Source organism: Dermacentor albipictus, unplaced genomic scaffold (genome assembly GCF_038994185.2).
Source record: "Dermacentor albipictus isolate Rhodes 1998 colony unplaced genomic scaffold, USDA_Dalb.pri_finalv2 scaffold_21, whole genome shotgun sequence".
NCBI classification, from domain to species: domain Eukaryota; kingdom Metazoa; phylum Arthropoda; class Arachnida; order Ixodida; family Ixodidae; genus Dermacentor; species Dermacentor albipictus.
The window spans coordinates 3,926,486-3,944,150 of NW_027225575.1; the positions used below are offsets into that span (position 1 = coordinate 3,926,486).

Here is a 17,665-nt window from a genome sequence, read left to right on the forward strand (position 1 = left end):
GGGAGGTACAGCTGACCGGCGATACCCTGGCGGGACAAGAAGCTCTCGTCCAGCAAGTACGTCGAGCAGCCACGGCCAGTGGAGTCCTGGAATGAGGACCCCACCCACTCGACCTCAAGAGCAACCACCTCGGTGGTCCGAATAAATGTTTTTTCTCTCTCTCTCTCTTAATAGTATGTCTAAGTCTTTTTACTTTACGCTTCGCTTGAAGGACCTCACGCGATATCCATGGGTTTTTCTTTTGTGGTTTGCAACGTTTCATCGGGATGAAGTTTGTTGTGCAGTGTAGCACGACTGACTTAAATTGATGCCACAAAGTGTTGACGTCACAACACGTTTCTGAAGCTGCTTGGAGAAAAGCATCAAACTCGTGTGCCAGGTGAGTGACAATACAGTCATGAGCTGCTCTGCGAAAGTCAAGTACAGCACGCTCCAGGTTTAGCTTCTTTATGTTGCCTTCAAGCGAGAGCTTACATTTAGGTATGTCGTGGTCCGATATACCACCGACTATTGTCATCTCAATTGCGTGAAGTGGGAAATGGTTACTTATGAGTATGAGATCAAATATGCTATTCGTAGAGCCTTGTGAGCGAGTTGGCTGGTCGACTACCTGGTTGAGGTTGAAGTTTAGCATTAAATCGGTAAGTGCTGCGGATGTGGCTGAAGTGTAGTGCATGGTACTCCAGTTCAGATCAGGTAAATTGAAGTCCCCCATGAGGATCACTCTACTAGTACGAACATGGAATTGTATATACTCCTGTAAAGCAAGCACGCCTTCGGATCCACTAGTAGGGCTTCAATAGACGCAACCAGTAAATATACCGGTATCATTGTACAATATTTTACAAAATACAGCTTCCGCGTTGGAGACTTCCGGGAGTGGAACGAATGGAATATCATTCTTAAGAAGTAGGGCCACGCCACCACCACGAGACAGCCTATCTTTACGGATAACAGAGTAACCTGGTGGAGATATCTCGTGATTGAAGATATCTGGGGATAGCCAGGTTTCAGTGATGGCCACTATATCCGGATTGTGTTCAAGTAACAGTCCTTCCAGGAGTTCTACCTTGTTTACTATGCTTCTCGCATTTATGTTAAGCACTGTTAGGGTCTCAAGTTTCTTTGTTAGGGTCTTAAATTTGTTTGACTTCGGGTTGATGGACGATTTCTTTCTATGTTTTTTTGTAGTGACACCCTTTCATTTTTTTCGTGATCCCAAACGAATACGCGATCATTAATGTAGAGCTTATCATAGGATAAAGAGACCTTTTCGTGTTTTTCCCGATTGGGTTTTGCACTATCCCAGAGTTTTTTTCTAGTCTCCCACATTTTGCGGCTGAAATCCTCTCCTATAGACAGGTTGGAGCCTTTGAGCTTGTAGCCTTTTCGCAATATTTGAGTCTTATGTCTAGAGTCGAGAAGCCTGAATATGATTGGTCTGGTTTTATTTCTTGAATATCTACCTAAACGGTGGATGCGCTCAATACCAACGGGTTCCAGACCAAGGGTGTTCTTAATTATGTTGTCGTTCACAGCCGTTTCTAGGCTTTCACTGCTTTCTCCCTCTGTTTCAGAGAGGCCATATACTAATAGGTTTGCTCGTCTGCTCCGATTTTCTAAGTCTTCGGGTCTCTCTTCAAGTCTTTGCAAGCGCACCTTCATATCTGTTATCTCACATTCAAAGAATGACACCTTTGCCTCGATTGCTGTTAATACGTCTAACTTTTGATCCATCTGAACGAGGCGTCCCTCTTTGATATCTTTAATGTCAGCGGCTATGTCCTTAAGTTGTTTGGCAATCTGGTTTATGTCAGGTCCCGGGTTGGATTCTATATCACCGCACAACAATAGCAGTTCTCTCAAATACAATGTGATGTCGATGCAAATCAAAATACAACCGACCGAGTCAGCGGAAAGGAGAGTCCGTGGGCACGGCAGCAATAGCAGAAATGGGTCGTTTGATCGAAAGCATAAACCATATCGTCTCACCTGCACAACGAAGACGAAAGGAAAAAGAAAATAATTTTGACTTTCGTGTATACGCATTTAATTACAATTTAGAGGTTATTCTGTAAGCAGCAAACAATTAGTTGCACTTATAGTTTTGAGCAAACCAACTTTACTAGCCTTCACCAGCCAAGCTTAGCCGTGTTAGGCCTACGAGCCATCAAATCCACAATCGAATTCAATATCAGCGGCGTCTAATGAGTCAATCTTCATAACACACGCTAGTTGAGAGAAAGCGATAACCGCAGTCACTTCTCCTAGCTTGCGAACTTCACGCGTTACCGCGAATCGAACCCAGTTTGGTGCTAGGTTAGAGCCGTCGCTTCGATGGGTGCCGCCATGTTTGCCGACGCAAAAGTTTTGGGGCCGCTATTTGGGCTCCCGCTAAATAAGTGACATTGGGTTCCCAACTGTTGTGCCATTACCACCAACCCGGATTCCGAATCTGCAAGATGCAGAATTTATCCTGCGAGCGCCCAAATTCTCCCTTGACAAGTCAAGATGTTGAGCCGTCAGGCAGCGGTGTCCTGCGGAGAAGCATCGGCGGGCAACATGTTCAAACGTGTCACCACGTGCCAGACAGCCCGGCGCCGCACCTCCTTTTGCCTGGAGGTCACCGCGCGCGCGAACTTTGAACCGGGTGGCCAGTCAACACCCTCTAGAGAACTTAAGGCCTTCTGGCTGACTCTCTCCCCTCCCCTTGAGCAACGTCACGCACAAGAGGCCAACATAGAAGTTCCGTGCAGCGTGCTACGAAGCTACGAGTGGCGCACCAGTTTTGAAAATGAAGCGCGGAACATATACAATGGTTAACCCCGGCTATTCGGAGAAGACCGAGGGGACGAAAGCGGCGACAACAATTCAATTAGTTCCAGGAGCCCTGGCGCTCCTTGAATAGCTTCGGGGTTAAACAAGTCCCGGCATACTCGGCCATGCTATTGCATGCTTCTGAACGCACATTTTTTTCTAGACGTGACCAGCGCATGTAGTCTCAACACTTGTGCTGTCCTTGCGATTGTGTGTACCGCGAGTCTTCATTGCCCCGGAATGTGGAGTGCCATGCCAAAGTATGCCTAATAAGTGCTGCGTGCCCAATTGCCGGAGCAATTACATGTACAAATCAAGGCAGAAAAATGTCTTCAAGTTTCCGCAAGATGAAGAAGCCCAGAGTGCCTGGATTAGGGCGCTACCACGTGCTGACTTCATTGTATTAGCGCACTCCAGGGTAAGATGTTCAGAACTTCTTTAAATAGTTACTTTTGAAAAATACGGAAAGGGTAATTGCTCAATTACAGCAAGTGCATTTACAGAAAGTGATGATTCCTCAGAGTTCGACGCCAGCGAGGATAGACATAAATCTGAATTTGTGTTAAGGCACCTTTTGTGGTGTAGCACGAATATTTTATTGAAGAACTACTGCTGCAAGATGAATGACAAAATATTGGACGCCAATGCTAAAAGGCAAGGAAGAGAAAAGCTGAAACTCTGCGCAATAAGGCAGCTGTTATCGCGTAAATCGCTGCACAAATGTTTTATATCCCATTTCTAAACTCATTTGAGTTGTTGTAAATTAGTGGACTGCGGTAATTAGTGTGTCGAAAGCGAAATTATTCGTTTGACCATAATCTAGATTGTAATAAATACGTGTGTCCCCAATAAAATTGTTCATACGTAATTGTGAAGCTAATCGAGTGCATTACATTCGTCATTGCCGTGCCGTAAAAACAACAAGTACAAAATACGGAAGGAGAGGTTTTTATGGATTCAATTTACTTGAAGTAATAGGTATGAAGTATGGGGTATAATAAATAATAATAATAATTCACAAAAAACGTACATTACAAAGACGACAAAGGGCGACGCTATAAAAGCTTCTGGCATCAATACATGCACAAGCTTTACAAAGCTGTTTTGTATCTGTGCCTCTAAATAAATGCTTTGTAAGCTGCCTGCTGCTCATTCCGCAGTTTCGACTGAAGAAAACGTGAGGAGTGGTCAATAAAAACATACGGCTGCTAGGTGAACCAAGCCGCGATCCCTTCACTGAACCCGTATCCCCGAGCCTGCCGATGGCCTCTTGCCCGTGACGTCACTCGCCGGGCACTCCGGCCTTCTAGTCTAGGAGGTGTTGGGCCAGCGCGGTCGCTGGTTGGACCTCTCGGATGACCGTGGAGTGCTGGCTTTGTATTGGGCCGTTTGACTGACAATGTTTCTCGGGGATTATAAAGCGGCGTGGCGGCCGCCTCGAAAACCGGATCCGCCGACCCACCGGGAGCACAGTGCCGCTCTCGACTGGGGTGAGATGTGTCACGCGTTTTCGCCGGACGTCGCCGTGCGAGAACAGTCGCGTTCGCTGTGAGCTCTCGGCCCCAGTGCCGATCCGATATTGTCCTGTATAATGACCTGTATATAATGTATAAAATCCCTTTCGTTATTCTCACCGACGCCTGACTCGGAGTCTTCGCTACCAACGCTCTGTCACGAAACGGGTGACGAGCGCTACGGGACCACAAAGTCGTAATAGTGGTGAAGCGGTGCAAAGTCGTAACAGTGGATGGCAGCTACGGGATTGAGCGGCATCAGCTACCTCGGCGCGGTGAGTGCCTGAAGTTTACCTCAAACACCAGACTTTCTCTGACACAGGTTATAGTAGCTTAGGGAAGGATTTGGTGTTGCATTGTGATAACCTTGTGTGTTTCAAGCCTAATGAGAGTGTTTTGAAAACCAGGGGATGCTGAGGGGGTAAACAGGGCAGTGTGTGCAATACTTGCGGATGCCTTACTAGTAGCGTTATAGTAGCGTACGGCAGGTATATAGAAAAAGGGTAAACAGCAGGAGGGCAGTGTGAACGATGGAGAAGTACAAGGTCAAGGAACTTCTCCAAATTTGTGAGGAGTTGGGCATTGAGTTGGGCTCAACCAAAAGAAAGAATGCGATCCTTGAGGTCATGAGGATTGGGGACGTTACGGCTGAGGAAGCCGAAGAGGCCTGGGCGCATATCAATGAACGTCGGCAAAGGGAGGAAAGGAAAGAAAAGGAACGTCGCGAGGAGGAAAGGGAGGAAAGGAGAGAAAAGGAACGTCGCGAGGAGGAAAAGGAGGATAGGAGAGAGAGGGAACGTCGCGAGCACGAGCTTAAAATGAAAGAGTTGGAAACCCGAAATAGCTCGCCGGCGCCTAGTCTCACTTCTAACGTTCCAAGAATAGGCGATCAACTTCCACCCTTTGTGGTCGGAGAGGATATGGCCAAATACCTCGTGGAATTTGAGCACGTGTGCGAACGGAATAGCATTGAGCGATCCCTCTGGGCACAGAATCTGTTAGCCTTGCTTCCTGGGGAGGCATCAGACGTAATAACTTGCTTATCGAAAGAGGCGTTTGAGAGCTACAGTGATGTGAAGGAAGCGCTACTGCGGAAGTACAAATTGTCACCCGAAGCTTTCCGGCTGAGGTTCCGGTATGCAAAAAAGGGCAAGGAGTCGAATGTTGACGTCGCGTTTCGTCTAAAAGCCGACCTGGTGGAATGGCGAAGGGCGAAGAGGTTTACGACGACCGCGACAAAATCGTCGAATGCATCGCGTTGGAGCAGTTCTACCGTTGCATTGATGAGGATGTCAGGCTCTGGCTGCAAGATAGGCTAAAGGAGGTTAAGCTAAACAAGGCAGCAGAGTTAGCGGAAGAGTATTACACCCGCCGCAGCTTGCACAGCAAGGCAGTGCGCGTAGAAAAAGCAGATAGGAGAGATGGGTTTTCCGGGAAGCCCGAAAAACGGAAGCCATTAACTTGTTACAATTGCAAAAAGCAAGGGCACATCGCTGCGAACTGCCCAGAGAAAATTGCTTTTGCAACAGAACAGCGAGACGATGCGACGCGTTCTTTTGAAAAACGGTAACCGTTAACCTGCTACAATTGCAAAAAGCAAGGGCACATCGCTGCGAGCTGCCCAGAAAAAATTGCTTTTGCAACAATACAGGAAACTCACAAACACATACGACTATTGGAGCCATATGTGCAGGAAATTAAGGTAAACGGTAAGAAGTGCCGTGCACTACGGGACTCTGCAGCAACTATGGACGTTGTCCACCCGTCTTTCGTATCCTCGAGTCATTTTACGGGAGAGTGCGCTAGGATACGGCAAGTGGCCGAGGAGGAGAGTGTATGTTTACCGACCGCAACGGTAAAGTGTACTAGACCATTGGCTAGTGAGCTGACTCTCCGGTGGCGGCGTGCGCTCCCGCGTCGCCGGAAATGTGAACATTTTTATGTTTTCCCGGGGACCCGCGCGGAGGCGCTGTCGTCGTCGTCAATGTAAACCTCCGCTGCCTCCGCCGCTGCCTTCCTGGCTTTGCGCGCCGCTGCCTCCGCTGTGCTTTCTTTCATGTGTTCCGAAGTTTACATTACCAATTCTAATGTTTATAAGAAATCATCGTAGGGAAGTATATCGTGCGTCGCTATTGCGTGTGAAATGGCACCACGCCGTTTGAACCACTGTTTTGCGCCCGGCTGTAAAACGGGCTATGTACATGTAAAAGGTGCCCCAAAGCCGTCGTTATTCAGCGTGCCCAAGGATGAAGCACTTCGAAGACTGTGGGAAAAAAACCTCCATCGAGCGGACAAGCCTCTCGAAGACACAAGTGCCGTGTGCGAACTACATTTTGAGCCGCGCTACGTAATTCGCGACTATGTACACATCATTGGTGGCAAGGAAGTGCGGATCCCACGTGGTAAGCCACTGCTTAGCAGCGATGCTGTGCCAACCATTCTTCCAAACCTACCCGCGTATTTGACGAAAAAAGCTGTGAAAGAGAGGCCTGCTCGTAAAAGGAAGTCAGAGAGTTGCGCGTCTCCGGCGAAGCGTAGACCGTGCTCGAACAGTGACACGACGGTGTCCTACACAAGCGCTGCAACGATTGCTGAGCAAGGCGCGGCCTCCTCGACGGAAGCAGGCGTGGAGCCGGATGCCGATGCAGAATTTTCATGCCCACTGGGTCAGCAGGAACCCATGCTGTTATTTGACAGTCTTCAGGTACCGTCGGAGCAGTGGACCAAGCACAGGTTTCCTGGACACGACGGTGTCGTGTACTGCACGTCTGTGTTGACATCAAGAAATGAGGTGTGCTCAGAAAAAGTGGTAATGTTCTTTCAGTCACAGACGCACAGTTACTACAAAGTGTTTGTGAGAGGAATTCTGCTAAAAGAAAGCACATTGCAAACAAGCGGGGAAGCAGAAGATGTGCTGAGAGCAACTGATTCCATGAGTGTTTGCACTGGAGTAATGCGACTTGAAGATTATGAAGAAAGGTATTTTACGAAGAACCTTAAATCCCACGTAGTGACCCTCGAGCAAATGTACTTCAGCAGCAATTGCCTGGGTCAGGTCGCTGAAAGAGGTAATTATGCTGTCCATTTTGCCTAATTTGCAACTCATTTTATGTTGCGTTCATTGATTTTTTGGCTCCGTGGGAACTCAATTCAATGCACTTTTCTTGCAGGTACGCAGTGTGTGTCTTGCCGCTACTTGAAACGAGCACTGCAGATCAGACGAGCGAGGGTCAAAAGAACTGATAAAAAGAGCGGCCGATCTGTTGTGCTTAAACTGCGAGCTGCAGCGAGAAGAAACAAGAGGCTAGTTGTTCGCCTAGGAGATGTGAAAAATGAACTTGCTAAAATGAGAGGGAAAAATGCTGCCATTCAAGCAGAAGCATTAGAAGCACAGATCTCAAAACTGCCCCCCAGACAGCAGGAAGCTGTTCGACAGTGCTTCGCAGCTTCAAAAGTGAAACCTAATGGTCTACGCTACACGAAAATGTGGGTCCTGGACTGCATAATAATGAAGATGAAAAGTCCTCGTCTGTATGAGCATCTTCGCCGTAATAGCATTCTTTCCCTACCGTGCAAATCAACCCTCAAGCGCTATGTATCTGCATATCGCACTGTGTTTGGCTTCAGCGACAAAGTTCTGAGGCAGCTAAAAGTGAAGTCAGCTGAGCTTGATGCCTGGAAAAAACATGGTGGATTAGTTATAGACGAGCTAAAGCTGTCGGAACACTTTGCAGTTAAAACGTCTGGGGTTATTGAGGGTTTTGTAGACCTAGGCCCTTTCACAGCAGCCAAAGACAAAGGTGTCCCATGTGACCATGGCATGGTTATACTATTTGTTCCCTTTCAGGGAAAATGGAGCCAGGTAATTGGCTATTTTGCCACACATGGCAACATGAAGGGGGACATTCTTGCCAAAGTTGTTATTGAGGCAACCGTATTGGCCGAAAAGAGTGGCCTTTTTGTTGATTTCATTACATGCGACGGCGCAAGCTGGAATAGAAGGATGTGGAGGATACTTGGGATACAAGCATCAGCTGAGTCTACCACCTGCAAAATTCAGCACCCCAGCGATGCATCACGAAACCTCTTTTTTATATCCGACTTCCCTCATCTTATCAAATGTCTACGCAACTCATTGTTGAAATCTGGATTCAACACTCCAGCTGGCCATGTAAGGCTCTTCTTCATCTTATTGAGGATTTTGTTGTGCTATTACTCAATCTTGAAGCTTAACAGGGCCCTCTCCAATTTCTTTTTAGGTGGATATGCAACACGTAAAGGAAGCCTACAAAATGGATTCCTGCAATGTTACCCTCAAGGTTATGCCAGGGATAACACGATGTCATATTGAGCCAAACTCATTTGAAAAGATGAGAGTCAGTTATGCGTTCCAGCTTTTCGGCACTAAAGTGCTCCAAGCTTTTCACCTGTATAAGGACACGTTAGAAGCCACTCTTGGAAGAATGGATGCAACTCAGGAATTCTTCAGGTGAAATGCCTATTTTCTCTTCTGCTACTTAATTTTAAAAGTAATGAAACCTTTGCATTATGGTTTTGTTAGCTGGAAATGATGTTTAAGTCTAACTTGGTGCAAGCAACATCTGAAGAGCTTTTTTGTGTATTTCAGCAAAATCCACCAGCTGATATCTGTGATGACCTCACGGTTCCCTGCGGAAGCCCTCCGGCCAGATTCTCGAGCAACAGCTGTGCTGCAGGATTTTTTATCCTATCTTAAAGCATGGGAGGAGCATGTAAAAGGGACAGGTGGCTTTGTGAGTGAGTCCACGGCAACAGGTCTGCGTGTAACCATTTCAAGCACATTAGGCTTGCTAGATTACCTTACAAGAAAAGTAGGTTTTAAGTACCTAATGACTTCCAAAACTAGTCAAGACCCTCTTGAAAACCTTTTTGGGATCGTTCGACAGTCTTCTGGCAGTAATGACCACCCAACACCAAGTCAATTTCTAGTTATCATTAACTGCTTGTCATTTTATGGGCTAGTAAAATGTGCCAGTCAAGGTAACTGTCAGCAGGACGAACTGGGCTCCCTCCTGGAAGTTGACAGCCTGCCAGACACTGCGCAGAATGCAGCAGACTTTCATCTGCCAATGAGTGCTGCTAAGAGCATGCACACAGCTCCATCCTCCCAAGACCATAACCAGCACATTGCCAGCAGCGACTCAAGAATAATTTTTCACATCGCTGGCTATGTTGCAAGAAAATGCGTTTTAAAAACCAATTGCCAAGACTGTCTGACCCTTCTCACTATGCCTGCCCCAGATGAAACTTTCCAGCTTGCGAGGCTGACAAAGTTTCGTGACAATGGAGGGCTCCTCTATCCAACTGGTCGCTTATTTGGTTTCATAAAGAAGCTTGAGGACTTGTTCACAGGCTGCTTCTCCCATGGACAGCTGCACTCTGACAGCATTTTAGATGTGCTGACAGTTGTCAAAGCCAGACTTGGCCAAGAGGTTGGTTGTTCCAGTCATGCTTCCACCCTTTCTCCAAAAATAATCAAATTCTATGTCACTACACGACTTCACTTCTATGTTAAAAGTATAAATACTGACAAGTCAGGGAAGCGCCAAAAGGCAAAGCACTTGAAGTTGAGCCGCTGCTCTTGAAATGTGCATGCTGTCTGCATTGTCTACTTGTTGCATTGTGCTTGTCAAGATAATAAACTTTTGTTAAAGTTGTTCAACCAACATTTTGTTTGCATTTTTTTTTCTCTTTTTCTTTCATAAAATATTTCCTTAAAAATAAGTGTGGCTATACCAAGATCACTCTCTGGAAAGGCAGATATAGGAAATTATGCAGTATGTTAGTGTCGGGAGAATTAAATGCGTTTTATGTTGGAATAATGTAGAGCAACGACTGATGTATAGGCGCATGTTTTCTGGCACATATGTGACAAGCTACAGCATGGAAGGTGTTTTAAACGGTTTACATTTTGTTTCAACATTCATGTGCGATTAAAACTTCATATCTATGCTGCTTAACATTTCATTGATATACCTCTATTTTTCTTCCACAATATGCTCAGCCAGAGTCAAATAGGCGGGTATACAGGAAAGGCATCGTTCCAAAGGTGCCTGAATTGCTGTAAGGACTGCAAATAGGGTAACGCCGAAAACGAATTTCTGCACGCGCGCAACTCGATAACACCGCGACATATGGATCACTTACGTTCTAATCAAAGACAGCAGTAAAACTGCTGTCTTTGACAAGAATGTAAGTGATTCATTTGTTATGTCACGCTATTATTGAGTAAATATACCCAAACTTGCTGTCAATGGAGAGGAACCCCACAGCCTTTTACTAGGCGCAAGACGCGAGTTTTCGATACGAGTGCAAGCTCAGCAAAGCCAGCGTTACAAAAATGGTGATTAAAGAAACTTTTCCCTCATGAAAAGAAAGACGAAGTACTACTGACAAACAAGCATACTATCCAAGCTCTTTATTTATATGAGAAACGAGCATTCAAGAAATTAGACCGTTTCTACAGCGGCGACCACGTACCTTTCGCACGGCCAAAGCGCGGCCGCTTACATTGAATACAGTGGTGGCGCCATCTAGCAGGCGAGACGTAAACCGCGACAGCGGATGGAGCTCAGTCAGCCCACTACCCAATATTCTAGTACACTTTAGCAACGGTTATCATTGAAGGAGAGTTTGGGAAACTTAACACAGAAGCCGCTGTGTCAGCCGCCCTCCCGGAACAATTTCCCTACCTCTTCTCAAATAGCTCGGAGCAGCAGCTGAAGGATCAGGGCAAATCATTCTTTGCCGACGTGGCGTACATGGCCCTCACGCGATCCAAAGCGCGCCCGCTGTCGAGGGAACTTGACTTTGCGTCGGTGAGCGAAAGGCGGTGCGGCACACGGACTGATCAAGGTAACTTAAGTGGCGAGCAGGCACGGGAGAGGCAGAGCTCGGAGGCTGGCCTGGGCGAGCGTGTTCTGGAAGTGAGTGGGAGTGACGCGTGCAGTGCTAGCCGTGATATGGACGCGACGCCGCAATTAGGAGACGCGGGCTCCACACTCGCTCCGGTTTCCGCCAGCTGGCAAGAGCAGGCGGCAGTTGAAAGAGAAACTCTGATTCGCGAGCAACAGGAGGACTGTTCACTAGCCGATCTGAGGAAGAGCGTCAAACGGGGAGTGAAGAAAAAGAGGGTTTCATTTTGCAAGGAATCTGGCTTATTGTACCGCCGCTACACGGATAAGCAGGGTCGCAAATATAAGCAGCTTCTGATTCCGCGAAAATATCACCGGGAAAAATGAATGACCTCACTTGCTTCCTCAGTAGTATGTTTTCGGTCCAAGTGATTTCAAGGGGACCATTCTATTTGTCATTATTATTGCTGATTATAAATTGTTTCTATTTTGGTGTGTTGTTAATTTGAAAACTGGTTGTTTGAGCCTTGTGTACCAGATCGTACACCTGCCTCTTGTTGCAGCGGGAGCAAAAAGAGGGATAGCAATTTAGTTAGATTGATTTGGATTATGGCCTTGTCTGGTGTTTGACGGGAGACAGAGGGCACTTGTTCGTGTTGGGTGTTGCCTTTTGCCGGTCGGTTTTGCAAGCTGCAGAACGACCAACCGGGACCAGTGGCGAGAAGCAAGGGCTTAGGAACGACTCGAGCGGAGCTGGTCGAGGTGCCTTGGCGACAACGCGGTGAGCAGAGCTCCTGTCCTGGCGAGTCGGACCTGGGCACGTGAAGTTACCTGGCGTCCCGACACTGGACGTGAACTTGGACGAGCCTGACGAACGTGCGCGCCTGGCATCCGAGCCACGTGGAGGCAGCTCGTCTTCCCTGCGCCTTATGTGAGGGCGGGGATGCTGTTGTGCCATTACCACCAGCCCGGATTCCGAATCTGCAAGATGCAGAATTTATCCTGCGAGCGCCCAAATTCTCCCTTGACAAGTCAAGATGTTGAGCCGTCAGGCAGCGGTGTCCTGCGGGGAAGCATCGGCGGGCAACATGTTCAAACGTGTCACCACGTGCCAGACAGCCCGGCGCCGCACCTCCTTTTGCCTGGAGGTCACCGCGCGCGCGAACTTTGAACCGGGTGGCCAGCGCGGTCGCTGGTTGAACCTCTCGGACGACCGTCGAGTGCTGGCTTTTTATTGGGCCGTTTGAGTGACAATGTTTCTCGGGGATTATAAAGCGGCGAGGCGGCCGCCTCGAAAACCGGATCCGCCGACCCACCAGGAGCAGAGTGCCGCTCTCGACTGGGGTGAGATGTGTCACGCGTTTTCGCCGGACGTCGCCGTGCGGGAACAGTCGCGTTTGCTGTGAGCTCTCGGCCCCAGTGCCGATCCGATATTGTCCTGTATAATGACCTGTATACAATGTATAAAATCCCTTTCGTTATTCTCACCGACGCCTGACTCGGAGTCTTCGCTACCAACGCTCTGTCACGAAACGGGTGACGAGCGCTACGGGACCACAAAGTCGTAATAGTGGTGCAGCGGTGCAAAGTCGTAACACAACGCAAAACCCAAAGGCAGTTTGCGTCTTGCGCATGCGCAGTGGCTTCGACGCTATTTCTTTGGGGCCCCAAAACGTTTGGGACCCCTATTCTAAAACTCTCTATTGACAAGCTAATCGAGGAATTGCCGAATGTTTCCGCTTGCTAAATAAATGTAAAACATAAATTAAATATTTTACGTCAAGTTTTGAAGTATAAACTTGTGGTGCCGGGTGTTTACGCAATGCAGAAGCAATTTATTAGTGTCATTCTTTTTCATTCTCAGCCCACAGGTGGTATCGTAAGCGTAAATGAGTTGGCCACGGAGTTGGCAGAGCGCAGCGCTATGTCGTCTGCTAGCAGGAGCTCGCACGATGCATGAACAGGAACGCACTGCCAGCACTGCCCAAGTAGATAGCGCGACAAAACCGTGAACTGGTTGTTAGGGACACCTTTACTCGCCGACTATATCAATTTTCCTTCTTTTTTCGCCCTTCGTCATCGGCTCGGACATGACTCGCTCGCCGCCGCGCTGCCGCTATCCCTGCGATCTGCCTCACGGCGCGTCGCGTGATAGAAGCAGTGGAACTTAAATCGAACGTTACGGTATACGGGCCCTGCATTGCCTGCGCGAAGTCAAATCGAAGAGTGTGGTGCTGACGGTGCGCGCAGTGCCGTGAAATTGAGAAACAAAGTATGGCACTCCCGAACTAGAGAAAAAAGGGCAGAAAAATAAGAGAGCTCCACAATACCTTCCCGTCCTGACTGTATAGTTTTATCAGCCGAACGAAGGAAGCGCTGAACCAGCCTATGTTGAACCCTTCTGACTGCTGAACGGCGATCTGCGAGCTATTCACACTGGCGATAGCACTGGGAATTCGATCTCACCATGTGCAAATATCTCCTTGGCATTGACTTTGAAGCTGAGGTCACGGCAAAGCTGACCCAGCCCTTCAACCGGCCAACACAGTAATTGCGAGAGCAACTTTGTGGACAATGCCGGCAGCAGAGATCTAGGCAATTCCGATGAATACTTCGCGTCCGACTGAGCTCTGGGAGCTGCAGGCCGGTGGCGATGAACCGCAGCGCGCAATATTCCTTCCTCTGCGTGGAATGGCCACTCGTACGCTTGCACCCGAGTCTCCTCCATTTGATAGCGTAGCCTGCAAAAGGTCTACTTAGAAAGCCAGCAAGGGCGGTGCAACTCATTATCCGTCACTTCTTCGAAAGCGTATCGCATTTCCAGCCGTGGTCGACTCCGCAAGAGCAACGCCAAGCAGACGACGAAGGCAAGTAATAGCCTCCGAAGCAACCAACGCACGCGCGCGCGACGCCCGCGTGTCTCCGGGGACGCGCGACCGGCGCGCGCGGCCAGGGTCACAAGCCAACAGCCAAGCCACAGCAACGGAACCCATAGTGTACTAGAACAGTGTATAGTACTATACTATACTATACTATGTATGTACTATAGAACAATGTCTATAGTACACTATAGACTACCCCTTCGCCGGTTCCTACGACCGGTTCGCTTTGAAGATGATTGACAGATGCGTGACGTATTCGAAAATTGCGATACCGCCCCGCTGCCTCTGACGACCTGTGAAGTAATCAAAATTTGAGCGGTTCCCCAACCGAACTGTTATAAGATTCGGCCCCTGGGGCCGAATCTTATAACGTTTTTATATGGAAACACGTGCTGCACCGAAAGAAAGAATGCCCTTTCGGTGCAGCACGTGTTTCCATATAAAAGTCCGACGTGCTTGAACTTCATGTTGAGTTAGTATAACCTAAAGCCCCTACATCCACGCGCCACCGCCGACAAGTATCGCCAACCTACCCTCCTCCTCCACGCTCCTCTCCCACTTACCCCCTCAGCTAGGGTGACCCTACCTCAGCTTCCGGCGTCAAGGGGAACTTACGTAGCTTTAGCTTCCTGTTCCGAGTGGAAGTGACGCTATGGTTTTTAGCGTTGTTTACTTTCGCGTCTACGGAGAGGCTTTAATTGCAGCAGCTGCGGTTGAAACTGTTAATGCGATTCCATCCAAGAACCACCGCCTATTGTAATCGGCGATCTGGTCGTGTTCGCTGCTTCGCGTCAACCTGCGACGGGTTGTGCCGCGAGAGACAACGTACAGTGGAATGTAGTGCCTGGGTGCTTGGAGACCGCGCCCATACCAAGCTGCGGTGGTGACGCCGCACCCTGCCGCGCCCAACGCCGCATGGAAGATGCCTTACACCGTAAAAGGCTCCGATATCACCGCCGCGGAGTTATCCGACGGCACATGGACGGCGTTCGAGATGCAACGCCGCTACCGACGCCCATCTCCGCCTGAACAACAACCTGCCGGAGCCCAGACGCCGGCCACGACGCTGTCTGCCCCGAATGCGCGGCAACGCGGCCGCCCTCCACCGCCGACCAGAAAGCGCCCGCTTCCCCGCCTGCCCTCGGACGACCTCAAGATAGTCCTTCGCCCGCAGGGCACACTCAACCTCCACACCGTCGGCCCCGCCCGGCTGGCTGTTGCCATTTACGCAGCAGCCAACGTCGACCAACGCCTGGCAGTTACTGCCGACCAGGTTAGAATGCACCCCACTAACAACACAGTGACAGTGAGCACGCCTGACAGTGCTCGTGCAGTGTCTTACGCCAAGGTCCGCGCCATCACCATCGACACCACAGAAGTCCCTGTTGCCGCCTACGCCCCAGCCCCAGACAACTCCGTGCGAGGGATTCTGTACCGGGCTTACAGCTATGAAAGCGACGCCGAAATCTTCGCCGAGCTTCGGGCTCGCAATCCCGACATCCCTATCGTTGCTGCACGGCGTATGGGCCAGACACGACACTTTGTCGTCACGTTTGCCAACACCAAGCTGCCCCGATACATGCGGTATTTGGGCTTCACTTTCGAGGTCTTCCCTTGCAAGGGGCGCCCGGAGGCTTGTTTCAACTGTCGCAAGCTAGGTCACAGAACAGATGTGTGCCCACAACCGCGCCAACCCATTTGCCGCCGCTGCGGTGTGGCCCACGAACCTCAACCAGTCGGCCAACCAACCACTTGTCAAGCCACGTGCATCGTATGCAAAGGCCCACATCCCACCGGCAGTAGAAGCTGTAAATACCGTTTCGTGCCAACCAGCCGAGCTAAATCTTCCAAATCCTCCACGGACACTGAAACTGACCCCGGCACCTTGTCACGTGGCCATCAGTCTCGCTCTCGGAGCCGCGACCGCCAACAACGACCCCCAGGAAATGACGCTTTCCCACCACTGCGAAGCAGCGGCTCCAGTCACAACAGCCCTAGCCGCTCCCCATCGCGCTCTCGGGACTCCCGGGCAACCTCCCAGGTCGGGCCGGATACCAACTCCACCAAACAGGTCGCGTGGAAGAGCCCTCCACCAGCCACAAGCCAACTGCCCGACCCCCAGGTAAGGGAACTGGCAGAAATGGTTAAGCAACTACAGCTACAGTTAGCACAGGCAAATGCTAAAATTCATAGCCTTGAGTCTGCACAGGCGCACCCACAACCGCGGCCGCAGCAGGTGGCTCGCGCTCCCACCTCCGACTCCACCAATGACCCCAACATGGACACCGACCAGCCCAAGTGCAATAAGCGCAAGGCACCTCCCCCCTCCTCTACCTCCGACCTTGACGCAAAATTCGAAACTTTTGACGCCCGCTTATCTAAAATAGAGGACGTCCTAAAACGGCTGACCCCCACTATCGACCAGCTCATTGAAGGCTGCACTAAAATGGCAACCAATATTCACACCCTAACCGCACGCCTCGACCACCTCGCGGGCCCTCCGCAAACTGACGCCCTCACGACATCAAAGCCCACTCAGTCGCCTGGTGCGCTTCCCTCTACCGAGAGTGCAGCCGCGCGTGCGTCTGCTGGCGGTATTATCAAAACCGACGTAGCGTTTCCGCAGCGTCCCGAACCCTACAGGAAACGCGATGGCTAGCGCGCCCATCACAGTATGGCAGTGGAACTGCAGGGGCTTCAAGGCAAAGCGGAGAGCCTTGGAGTATACCCTGCAGGCCCAGCCATTTACACCCCACATTATAGCCCTCCAGGTAACATACACCGACACAAAACTAGCCAGCTATACTGCTTACAACCAATCGGTGGCGCCGGATCTCCGCCCGAGCACCGCCATCCTTGTACACCGCAACCTCACCGCCAATCAACTCGATCTTGACTACCCCGAAGTCCCACACACTTTCGTGCAGGTCCTTCCAAACAGCCGAACCGAATCCCCACTCAACATCTTAAACGTGTACAGCCCCCCAAGTGACAAGAGCACTAATGTAGCCACTCTCCTCCGCAAGGCGTGTGCGATCGCGCGGAACGAGATGCTACTTATAGTGGGTGACTTTAACGCACCACACGCCGAGTGGGGCTACCCCAGCAGAGCCTGCGGTCGTAAAGGAGCCAAGGTTTGGGACACTGCCCAGACACTGGCTCTGACGCTCCTCCTCGACCCCGAACGGCCCACCCGTATCGGTAACAGCATCACGAAAGACAGCTGCCCCGACCTCACTTTCGCCCGCAACATCCCAGATGCGCGCTGGGACAATCTCGGTATGAACATAGGTAGCGATCACTATGTTCTCAGCACTACGTTCACAGCCACACACAGCAAGGGCCCTCGCCGCACATTCAAACACACCAACTGGGATGCTTTCCGGTACGTACGAACTCAGCGTCCGCAAAGCCCCATAGACGACCTCAACACATGGACAGATACTCTGCTCCGCGACGCAGCCAACGCCACCTCCACAGTCACCCAGGATGAGGGTGGCCCCACCCCAGATGCTAAACTCATGCATATGTGGGAGGCCCAGCGCAGCCTCCACGCTCG

General features: G+C 50.0%; 1 long non-coding RNA gene across 1 annotated transcript; it reads left to right on the top strand.

Moving 5' to 3' along the window:
* The first annotated feature begins 6,220 nt into the window (after nt 1–6,220).
* On the top strand, nt 6,221–10,021 carry LOC135898966 (uncharacterized). Its single transcript, XR_010563462.2, has 4 exons — nt 6,221–7,399; nt 7,502–8,502; nt 8,591–8,820; nt 8,959–10,021. It is a non-coding gene; the product is annotated as an uncharacterized lncRNA (long non-coding RNA).
* Nucleotides 10,022–17,665: the final 7,644 nt, after the last annotated feature.